Source organism: Mirounga leonina, unplaced genomic scaffold (genome assembly GCF_011800145.1).
Source record: "Mirounga leonina isolate KUSES-001 unplaced genomic scaffold, KU_Mleo_1.0 Mir_174, whole genome shotgun sequence".
In the NCBI taxonomy this organism is placed as follows: domain Eukaryota; kingdom Metazoa; phylum Chordata; class Mammalia; order Carnivora; family Phocidae; genus Mirounga; species Mirounga leonina.
The window spans coordinates 29,320,169-29,333,008 of NW_023270451.1; positions in this window are offsets into that span (position 1 = coordinate 29,320,169).

The following is a 12,840-nucleotide window of genomic DNA, read 5'->3' on the forward strand; positions in this document are numbered from 1 at the left end:
AGCAATGTGTGAGAAATGAAATGATACCAGAAGGTAAACCGAGATAATCCTGGTGCTCATCACAGCTTCCAACTGGCAGTCACCTTAGCAATTCTGTTTTATTAGCCAATGAATCCTCTCTCATGCTTTAGAGAGTTTGAGTCTATCACTTGCAGTCAAAAACTGTCCTTAAATATTGATTCGAAAATATTGAAATATATTTTTAGAAGAAAAACTAACTGGAGTTTTAAGAATTCTTTTAATTTCATTTTAATGATGGATAATAAGAAAATAAAATATATTACTGCAGTTATCAGCTTATCTACCTATGAGACTCTAAGTTGGATTGTCAGTTAATAATAAGGTCACCTATAACAATTCTAATATAAAATTTTATCATAATTTTTATTTCTTTTTTTCTTTTGGCAATATTTAGATAATGAAAATGATTCTCATTTTCTTCCATTATTTTCCATATTTATGTACTAAAAAGAAAAATGTTTACATGGGTTCAATATTCAACCAAAGTTGAATACTAATAGAAAACTATATATTAAATTCTAAATTACTTTATCTGTCACTTGGCTAATGAATATTTATTGTATGCCTGATACCTACCAGACAATATCATGCATTCAGATGTAGACATCGTTAACAAAATAGTTCCTTTCCTTATGGAGTTTACTCTCAACATTTACAGTGAAGGAAAACTGCACCAGTATTTACTAGCTATTAAGAAACTGTTATGTGCAAAATGTTGAGAGTAGATTTTCATAGTGCTAGGGAAATGTATAATTTGGGGATCCAGCTTATTTACATGCATTAGGAAATGTTTACTGGCATAGCAATATTCCTACTGGGATTTGAAGGAGGACTACCATGACTCAACATGAGTGTTAATTAGGTAATAACATTTTAGGAAGTAATAGAAATCATCATGGCCCACAAACAGAAGGACTTTTCTTAGATAAAATAGAGAGATGATGCAAAAGGAAATAGAAAAGTGGAATACAACAGCATAACTGAGGTATCTAAAGATACCCTGGGAAATATGGTTAATCCTGGAATTAATACTATATCAGAAACTCAAAACATCTTCATCAAGGAAAAATATTTTTTTCAGTTTTCATTTTTTCTTCTCTAAGGTAACCAGTATTTAATACAATAGATAGTGACTATCTCTTCCACGTTTTTATTATTTTCTTTCATAATATAGTCATCCTCCTGTGACTAAATGGAAAGCAAATCAACCTATAGATATCAATTGATTTTAAGGCACTGTGCAAGGTTCTGCAAGCAGCATTGTAAAGACCAGTGATTTTAACATTCTCTAATGTTTGCTTTAAAGTGTTTATACTACGACTAGTATGACTTAAACATTTCATATCCTCTAATTGGCAGGATATTGTTAAAAGAAATTGTAACAGATTGGGAAGAAGGAAATATGGAGAGCTGAGGGGAAAAAAAGAAGACTCATACTCTCAATATAGCCCACATTTCCACTTCCAAATAGTTCCCATATATGAAACCCCTTAAATTATATTGTAACCCTTCCCTCTGGAGTCTTGACCTGCAGTTTGAGAAATACTGGCATTGATATATGAAATACACAGATAATGCAAAAAACTCATTTTGCCACATAGTTTCACCTTCTGCCCCCATCAATCATATTACAAACTCTGTCAGTAGGAAGCAAATTGCCTCCCTTCCCATGGTCACTTTATAGAGGAAGTGTTAATGACCAACATAAATGCCAAGAGTCGATAGGAATAACCATATGGAAACAATACTCTAGTTAATTAGCTTCTAAATAGTAATATTAAACTATATGTGTTGAAAGGAAAAAATGGAAAAGCCTTCTGGATCTTGTTTTGTTATGTTTAAAGAAGACAATATCATTCTCCAGTATCAGTGTTTCTCTCTTACCTTACCTTCTCTTTGCTTTCCCACTCTGCAGTTCTTCATCCAATCTTTTCATCCAACCTTCTCCCTTTACCTCATCTACTACCCTGACAAAGCTCAGCATGGTAAGGGATGCAAATAAACTGGGAAGAAAATATTGTAGGTATATAAAACTATATATTAAATTCTAAATTACTTTATCTGTCACTTGGCTAATGAATATTTATTGTATGCCTGATACCTACCAGACAATATCATGCATTCAGATGTAGACATCGTTAACAAAATAGTTCCTTTCCTTATGGAGTTTACTCTCAACATTTACAGTGAAGGAAAACTGCACCAGTATTTACTAGCTATTAAGAAACTGTTATGTGCAAAATGTTGAGAGTAGATTTTCATAGTGCTAGGGAAATGTATAATTTGGGGATCCAGCTTATTTACATGCATTAGGAAATGTTTACTGGCATAGCAATATTCCTACTGGGATTTGAAGGAGGACTACCATTCAGATAAGTTAAAGAAAAGGGGCAGATTCCAAGAAAATGGAACAGTATGCACAGAAGCAGTTAAACAGGAGAAAGCATCGTCTGCTCAAACAGAAAGCCAGAGTGGCTGGCATGAACTGAGCAAATAGTAGATTTGTGCATATGGAGACTAGAAAGGCAACTAAAGGTCAGGTTGTTGGAATTTGGGGGCCATTATTTGAAGGCCCATTCGAAGCTGTTGAAAGATTTTCAGAGAGAAATGAGATATTCAAATCTGTATTTTAAAAAGGGTATATACTGGAGAATGGAGAAGAGGAGGCAGAGTAAGTTTGGCTATGATGACTGCCACCTAGTTGAGGACACTGACAATCAATGCAGGTAGAACTGAATGGATTCCAGAGTTATTTTGGTGGTGGAATTAAATTGGGCAGAAGGAGGAAAGAAGAGTCTAGAATTATGCTTATTTTTTGGATTAAATATATAATGGATAGTAGAGAGTTTTATTGAACTTGAGAAAACTAGAAAGCAAATTTCTTAGATGGGAATATATACATATATATAATCACAAAGCTGACCTAAACTAAACAGGTAAGTGAATATTAAGTATTTAATTATCAAGAATTTTAATTGCCCTTCTTAGAGATTATAAGAATTAAAAGAATTCTGGGTAGATGATTCAGATGGCCCATTTCTTACTAAAACTCTTCCAATTTTGCATGAACATCTAAGGCATCTAAAATAAAACAGAATTATTTTCAAATCTGGATGTGCTCAGTAATTATTTTCTCATGAAGAAAAAAAAATGCCATGTTTAAAGGAAAGGCTGAACAAGTATATCTTACATCTTGCTGAATTCATAATTATAAGAGGAATTTCTAGTTGTGGAAATAATATCATCAGGAAACAATAAGAGCGTTAAGCCATTTTTTCTCATCCATCCCTTTTGCCACTGACTCTGCCACTGTAATTTTCAGTTTTGGCTTATAATTCTGTGTTCTCTACACAATAGGCTCTGACATTATGTCTCTCCCAGACACATAAACCCAAAAACTGCCATCTGCTCACCCAAAATGGTTTTGAATATCCTTTCTCTAAAATAAAGCCCCGGTTTATTACCTCAAAAGATTTTTTCCATACTACAACCATCGATTTGGATTCAGTAATCCAAAAACCAATCATTCATTCAAGTTTAGTATAATATTTTGAGAAAAGCAGTCTGCTAAGTGCTGAGCTGAATCATACAAACATTAACTTACTGTACTTCACAATGGTTGAAATCTTGCTGGATTGGTAGCAGAGTGCTTGTACAATTTTGGAAAGACTAAACAAGTGTAAAATTATTAGCACCAAGTTTTAAATTAACTTACCAATATGTTACTATTAAACAGTTCTAATATAGACCTATAAGAATCTTACTGGCTTGCACAGTTGTCTCTTCCATTAATAAAGGGGCAAACAATATGATAAAATCTAAGAGATCTTAGCATTTTAATTTAGTAGTAACATTGAAAGCTTACATTAACTAATTAAATACAGAGCCTAATCTCAACATTTTAATGCATTCAAATACTTACAAGTTAATCAATTAATCTATCACTTACACTTGGAATATCTCTTCACCACCATCACTTTCACTCCCTGCCAACCTTGAGGGATCATTAGAGATAAGATGCATGTTAAGATTAGTAACTGTAGTGGCGCCTGAGTGGCTCAGTCCTTAAGCGTCTGCCTTTGGCTCAGGTCATTATCCCAGGGTCCACGGATCGAGCCCCACATCGAGCCCCTCATCAGGCTCCCTGCTCGGCAGGAAGCCTGCTCCTCCTTCTCCCACTCCCCCCTGCTTGTGTTCCTGCTCTCACTGTCTCTCTCTGTCAAATAAATAAATAAAATCTTAAAAAAAAAAGATTAGTAACTGTAAAAAAGAGATATGTTATTAACAATTCTCCTACATGAGGACACCATTTTGTCCTGCCTAACTTTTGAAAGTTGTTTTCCAGTGATTATACAATTCTATTCAGATTTTGGGAGCTATACACTAAATCTTATATACTATATATTATAAATATATAAATATAAAATATTTGTCAACTTTTTAAAGGTGAATAAAAATGGGATAAAATCTTAGGATGCATTCATGGATCACATATACCTTATTGTTTCTTTGATATATTTCCTGGCCTGGTGTTAGCAATTAATTCGAATCATGTAAAAATTTTTTTTAAAGATTTTATTTATTTATTTGACAGAGAGAGAGAGACACAGCGAGAGAGGGAACACAAGCAGGGGAAGTGGGAGAGGGAGAAGCAGGCTTCCCACGGAGCAGGGAGCCCAATGACGGGTTAGATCCCAGCACTCTGGGATCATGACCTGAGCCAAAGGCAGACACTTAACGACTGAGCCACCCAGGCGCCCCGAATTATGTAAAATTTATAATGCTAACATGGTCTTCTGGTTTCAGATGGCAAACTTGGCACAAATATTCACCTCTTCTTACTCCTAAGTTCAGAAAATCTTGCAGGTTTTACAAAAGCACAGAATATCAGAAAAAATAAAAGTAGAATTTTCAGGAAAGCTTTTAAAAGCTATCCAGGAAAGTCATAGTCCAAGTATGATGTGATGTGTTGAAATCAGAGTAAGAAGTCAGCAGGTATGAGGAAGAAGAATGCAACAGATACCATGAAATAGAATGATTAAATAAGATGCTGAAAATAATAAAGATATGGTGAGGAAGGTATCATTCAAAAAGAAAAAATAAAAGATAATAAGCAATTCCAAGGAAAATAAAGCTATATAAGAAAAGCATGAAAAAAATGTAGAAATTTAAAACATGATATGATTTTGAGAAGTCAACATATAGTGTATATTACTTTTTTCTACATTTCACTGGCTATAACTCAGTTGTGGCGAGCTGCAGCTAGAAATTTGGTTAGTTGTACTAAAAATAGTTTGATGAGCACCTAAGTCATACCTTACACAGTTACTGTGAAATGGTTAACAGTTTAAACTCTTATTTTTCATTCCATGATTCTCAGATTTGATTTTTTGATTCCTCACTTTGCAAGATGATAATGTTATCATTTTCCCACCTCTCATCACTCTATCATCCAGTTTCTGCCACCAGTACATTATATTTTAATTGCAAAGTGGTAATATTTACCTTATATTCAATAATAACAATTAAGCTTGCTGTCTTTTGAATATTAGTTATCATAAAAGCTTATAGTCCATAACAGCATTTATCTCATTATAACTATATAAATACTGTTCATTACAGAGACACACTGTGTTCTATTGTATTTTTTTCAGTCTTATTTGCACCTCACAGGGGAGAATATTTATGGATTTTTCTTATCTAACCCTTTAACCAGTCTGAACAACAAAGAGAATATACACACCAATAAATAGATACATGATGATGATGATAGATGATATAGATAGATAGATAGATAGATAGATAGATAGATAGATAGATAGACAAACTATCAGGGATTTCTGGGATTATAACAAAAGATTTAACATTCTTGCTATCAGAGTCTCAGGGGAAGAGAAAAAAATTGAAGCTGGAAAAGTACTAAAAGAAATCATGGCTAAATACTTCCTGAATCTGGCAAGGAGCATAAACTTTCATATTCAAGAAGTTGAGTGAACCATAAACAAGATAAACCCAAAGAAATCTATGCCAAGACATATCATAATGAAAGTTTAAAAACTAAAGACAAATCTTAGAAATGACTAGAGAAAAAGAATACTTTACCATAGAGGGTAGAAGGGAGTGGCACAGTATTTTTCTAGGGCAACAACAACAACAGAACTCTGCCAACCTAGAGTCCTATACACAATAAATATATCCTTCAACAATGAAGAAAAATTCAAGATATCATCAGATGAAGGAAAACTAAGAAAATGTGTTGCTAAGGAACACAGTAAGGAAAATTATGGGCAAATAAAATAGACTTCCCTTCTCTTTAGTTTGTAAAATTATTGATGGTTGAAGCAAAAATTCTAACACTGATATGGTTTGAAATATATGTAAAGGAAATATTTTTAAATATTATAAATGGGAGAATAAAAAGAGATAAAGGGAGATGAGTTTTCTACTTTTAACTTAAACTGCTGAAGAAATAACATCAATAGACTGTGAGACATATCACAGTATAGAGATAGATATAAAGATATAATACAAATATATAGATATCACACACACACACACACACATATAGATAATGTAATAGAACAACCACTAAATAGCCATACAGAAAAATACAGTCAAAAACAATATAGACCTCTGCAAGCTGGCAGTCAACACGGTGCCCTTCCCACTTTTCCACTTCTTCATGCCTGGCTTCTGACCAGCCATGGAAGCCAGCAGTATCAGGGCCTCACTGTACCCGAACTCAGCCAGCAGGTCTTTCATGTCAAGAACAGGCTGACTGCCTGTGACCCCAGCCATGGCCATTACCTCACCACGGCTGCTGTTCTTCATGGGCAGATGTCCATGAAGGAGGTAGATGAGCAGATGCTCAATGCACAAAGCAAGAATAGCAGCTATATCATGGAATGGATCCCCAACAACGTCAAGACAGCTGTCTGCAATAATCCCACCCCGTGGCCTCAAGATGGCAGTCACCTTCATTGGAAATAGCACATCCTTGCAGGAGCTCTTCAGACACATCTCAGAGCAGTCCGGGGCCACATTCTGGCGCTGGTACACAGATGAGGGCACGGATGAGATGGAATTCACTGAAGCTGAGAACAACATGAACAACCTTGTTTTCGAGTACCAGCAGTACCAGATGCCACAACAGAGGAAGAGGAGGATTAAGGCAGAGACCGTCACCTCAGACTTCTCAGTTCCCTCAGCCTTCTTCCTCAACTGCCCCTGTTCTCTCCCTCAGAATTTGCATTTTCTGCCTCTATCTTGTTTTATTTGTTTGTTTCCTTTTTTAGAGGGTGTGGTCCTAGATTAGTGCTTGGCACATAATAGAAGCTCAATATTTTATTGTTTTTTCAATGTCTGCTCTCCCACCCTTGGGAAACCTAGATTTCTGCCAATCTAGGTAACCCTGTATTTCCTTTTGGTGTCCAATTCTCCCATCTGTCCAGCTGATATTTCCCTTTGCTTTTTTAAGATAATTATCCAAGAAGCTGGGTCTCATCAGATCCCATTTAGAATCATGTGCTGAAAACTCGGATAAATGGCCATCATCCTCAGCCTGTGTGGTAACTCAGGGGAAAGGAAACCAAATTACCTCATAGCAGGTAGAGGTACATAGGAGGTAGAGGTACATAGGAGGAAGGGGTAGGGTTTTTTAGTCTAGAGCAGTTTTGGAGAGGGACACAGGCTATTGAAGTCCTAATTTCCAGGAATTTACCTGCTCCTCTCTCAGCTTCAGGAAAGCTGTTAACAGTAGTATCTCCATTTTCAGTCTCCTTCCAAGCTCTGTCCTGAGCTGTTTGTTTCCTTTGTAGGGATCCGCCCCATTCTGTTGAGTGGGTTCCTTCCCTTTCTTACTTAACCTCCTTCAAATGTTGAATTCCTTCCTTTTCCCCTGGTCAGAGAAGGGGCCCAAGAGGAGAAGAAGGACTAGCCTTGGTCCCTAAAGCCTCCAGAAAGGCCCTCCCTATCCCCATCTTTTCTTAACAAAAACCCAGCCCTGCTGTGTACATATAGAAAGGTATGTATTACCATGTGAATATTTGGGTCATTCCTCCAGAGAGGGGACAAAGAGACCCTCTGTCTTTTGGCAACATCTCATCTCTTCCTTTGACTATTCCCTCCCCCCCACCCCACCCCAACCCTCACCCTTGGTTTTGTCCTATCCTACACTTCAAATTTCTATTTTGAGTTGAACTTGCTTTTTTTTTATATATATATTGAAAAAGACAACATTGCCCCAAGAGCCAAAAATAAATGAGAATTGGAAAAAAAACAATATACTAAATTCAAATGGTAATCTAGAAATGCAAAAATCAATAAAATTTGAAGGACACAGCTAAAGCGTTGCTGAGAGAAAAATTTCTAGCACTAAATAATTTATGTATGTATGTACATATATATATTTTTGAAAACCTAGTGGATTAAAAATCTTAAGGATTATACATTATATTTTGAAACATGTCTTAGTTATATGTATGCATATGTGTTATGTCTATATGTATATGTATTATGTATATACTTATACATACATACAACAGATATGTTTCAAAATATTTTAAAGTTTAACCCTTAAGATTTTTAATCCACTAACTTTCTAAATGACACATTCTATATAAAAATAATCTTAGTTTTTGACTGGTTACGAAACCTAAACCTAATACATTCAGTTCCAAAGGCTGAGTGTGTGGTATTAATTGATGTCCTTGCTCCTGTTGGCTTGTGAATGTTTAAAATGTCCTAGGTATTTTCATGGCATTGCAATAATGGACATACCTTGTAAATTGAGATTTCATGCATGAAAAGGATCTATCTACCAAAAACAACTTAACTAAACCTCTTTTTCTACATTCTTTTTGCCATCATCTCTCTTCTACCACCATTATAGTCATTGATGGCTATGAATTCCACCAAGAACATCAATTCAACAATTTGGACACAGAAGCTACTAAGATCAGGGAGTTCAAATGAGTGTGCAATTGACGAGAGCAGCAGGAACACAAGGACCTTCTCAGGACCATTAAGCAAGCCCAATCAGAGCTTAATGGAGGAAGGCAATGAATAAAACTCCAGTGCTTCCAAACTAATATTGGCTATGTTGACTGTGTATCCTGGAATAGAAATTTGATCCTGGAACAGAAAAGGGACATTCATGAAAAAAATGGAAGAATCTGAACAAAGTCTAGTTTGTTTTTTTTAATAGTAAAATACCAATGCTAATTGCTTATTTTAACAAATGTGCCTTGGTTATGTAGGATGTTGACATAAAGGGAAAATGGATGAAGGGTATGCAGGAACTCTCTGCACTTTCTTTGTAACTCTTTTACAAATCTAAAAATATTTCATAATGTAAAGTTTTATTAATAAAAAACTAACACTGAAATCTTGTGTACAAAGACTTGATAGTAAGGGCTTTGAAGCATGAAGTCGTAATTCTAGCAAAAACTCAATACATTGATCAAGAGCAATACAGACTTAAAAGAGATATGCCAGAACTGACTGGAACAACTCTTTTAGTCATATTGCTTAAAGATCACCACCACTTTCTAAGTGGTAATTCTAGAATGAAATCAGAACACATCACATATTTAAAATAATTTCACATAGATAATAGTGTGAAATTTAGTGTCAGAATAGTTATACTACAGCAAGCCAATTCTTGCTGTATGCATTAGAAATAGCATAAAGAACCTTCAAATTTTCCATAAAAGGACATTTATATGCAAATATGAAGGTTAGGGAGAACACTGTAGAATACTTGGACTAAATAAAGACTGTCTTCAATCTCTGAAGTGAAGTATAAAAAGCAAGAAGCCCTTGTAGCAGACTAAGCAGTTTGGATTCTTAAGTTTCACCTGCAATATAAATTTAATTTTCCTCCACAATGAAGAATTAAAGTCCCATAAAGGTGAAATCTCTTCAAGCCACTTTAGTTTTTCCTTTAGACAGATTATAATTCCTTTCAGGAAAAACAATCAGAAAATCAGAAAAAAATTTAAAAATTTCAAAAAAATTCAGAAAGCAAGCTGGGGTTCTTTGCACTGATATTTTCTTACAAAGTACAAAAATGGAAGATGCTGGTCACTGTCCAGCCACTGTTAATAAACCTGTTATTGCTTCTGTCTTTAGTACGTTGTGAGAAAGTACATAGAATTTGATTCAAAAGTTAGAAAACCTGAGAGTGTGGCTAAGTGGTATTTAGTGCCATTCTGCTCCTTCAGGAGATTAGAAGGTGAGAAAATTCATATCAACCTGCAACATCCTGGCCCAAATATAGTTGAACCTGTGAAGGATTGTTCCCTGTGTCTTTTGAGGGACCAGCGCTCAAATGCATAGTTCTAAAAATTGAGTTAACTTTTTCTTTTCCTTTTTAGGATTCTGGAACAGTATTGGAAGTAAAAATAAAAAGATGACTATAATTAAAAAAAAAACATAATTAAGCATTCGATCCCATTTTCTTCATAGAACACATAATAAAATGTAAAAGAAATTCTAGAGTAAATGCCATAAATAATAGAACTAATTAAATTAGGCAGATATCATACAAATTGAGAACAAATTTAGAGATGATAATTTTTCTCCCCTTAATTATAGCAGATTCTTCTCCATAAAGAATGAGTAAAATATCTCAACTATAATGAGATATCACCTCATTGAGACCAATGAATTTGAATTTGCAGTATAAAATACTGTTGATGTGTCTAAACTTCATTATTCTTCAGATAATTCAAATTAAAAGACATTAAAGGGGTGCCTGGGTGGCTCAGCCAGTTAAGCACCTGCCTTTAGCTCAGGTCATGATCCCAGGGTCCTGGAATTGAGCCCAGGTGTCAGGTTCCCTATTCAGTGGGGAGTCTGCTTCTCCCTTTCCTTCCGACCCTCCCCTTGCTCATGCTCTGTCTCTCTCAAATAAATAAATAAAATCTTTAAAAAAAAAAGACATTAAAATTAAAATATTTTAGGGTAATTCATTATCTCATGCTACTGTATTAAGGTAATTTGTAAATTAATAGTCTAAATTATTAGTCAATTTCCATTCAGACACAAGTCTAAGTGAACTTTCTCATTATCAACTCATAACTCTGTGTCAAAATGCAAAATAGTGAAGTGACTCAAAACTGTAGAAGTAATGTAAAGAGATAGTGGATACCACCAAAAAAAAAAAAAAAAGAGAGAGAGAGAGAGAGAGAGAATTTTTACAGGTTTAAGAGGCTGGTATACTCTTCTCTCATTAGGATATGACCACTTAACATGGTCAGGAATCTTTACATGTTTTAGTCACTGCTATATAATAAGATCCAAGACAGAACTCAAAATCCATGCTTTAATCTCCATTTTATGACTAGAATCTAGAAATCAAATAAGGTAAGCATGGACAGAGAAGAGTTAGCTAATTTTTTAAATAAGGCCTCTTTTTCTACTTCTTTTGTCAAGACAAACCATATTAGATTTAAAATAATAATTATTAGGGAAAATGGCAACAAAAAAAGCATGATAATTTCATATGGATTATTTGTAATGCTCTGTAGTAACAGTAATAATTAGATGGCCCCTGAATTCAGACCATCTGGTTTCCAATCTGAGATCTGACAAATTGCTGTGTGACCTTGGGCAAGTCACTTAAACTTTCTGCGCCTCCTTTTCCTCATCTGTATTTTGCAGACAATAATAGTACCTACTTCATAGTGTTGTCATGACAATTAAATGAGAAATAAAAACCGCTATTTAAGTGTTAGCTAGTAGTTGTAGCAGCATATCCTGACAATTGTTCAGTCTTTCTGTATGGACAACCCTAATCAAGGCAGAATGTAATAAGAAGTTCACCTCACAGATGAAATGCATACATAATAACAACTCATTGAATTTCTAATGACTTTCAGAGTTATAAACATTAATAATTTGTCTCTAAACAGTACTATGTAAATATAAAAAGAACATAAAATAAACTTAGAGACTGGGAATTACCTTTTTAACTTTATAATTACCTTTTTAAACCCATGCCTATAGCTAAAATCACATGTAAACTATCCTAACCATAGGTGATTTATTTAATATGTATTTAAATATAAATTAACATCTAGTATTGCTCATAATTATGGCTCTTCATTTTATTGTTATAGTTTTGTGATACATATTTGCTGCTTATTGCTTATAGCATCTTCTAGGTTATTGTTGGGATAATACTATTGATTTCTCTTTGAATCTATATTCTGCCATGTTGAATTATATACAAGGAAAGAAAAAACAATGTATTTTGATAATGTATAGGACTCTGGAACAAGTTCAATTAAAAATAAGTTAAATAATGTGGTTAGTCTGCATGAAGTACCAAACATGAGGACATCAATTTCAATGGCAATCTGCATTCAATATTTCAGCACAAATGTTTCAAAATATGATTTTAAATGTATGGCTTTATACATATGTTATGGGTTGACTGGTGTACCTATAGAAAGTTATGTTGAAATCCTAACCCTCCATACCTCCAAATGTAAGCTTATTTAGAAATAAAGTCTTTATGAGGTAAATAAGTTTAAAGTCATTATGCTCAGCATTAATTCAATATGACTGGTGTCCTTGTAAAAAGGGGAAATTTGGACACAAAGACACAAATACAGGGGAGAGAATGCAAAGATACACAGGGATAATGTCACACGAAGAACAAAGATTGGAGTGATGCATCTACTACAACCCAGGGAACGGCACAGGCCTACAAGAAGAAAAGCAGGGAAAGTTCCTTTCCTCGTACCTTCAGGGAGAACATGACCTTGCCAACACCTTGACTTCAGACTTCTGGCCTCCGGAGCTGGGAGACGA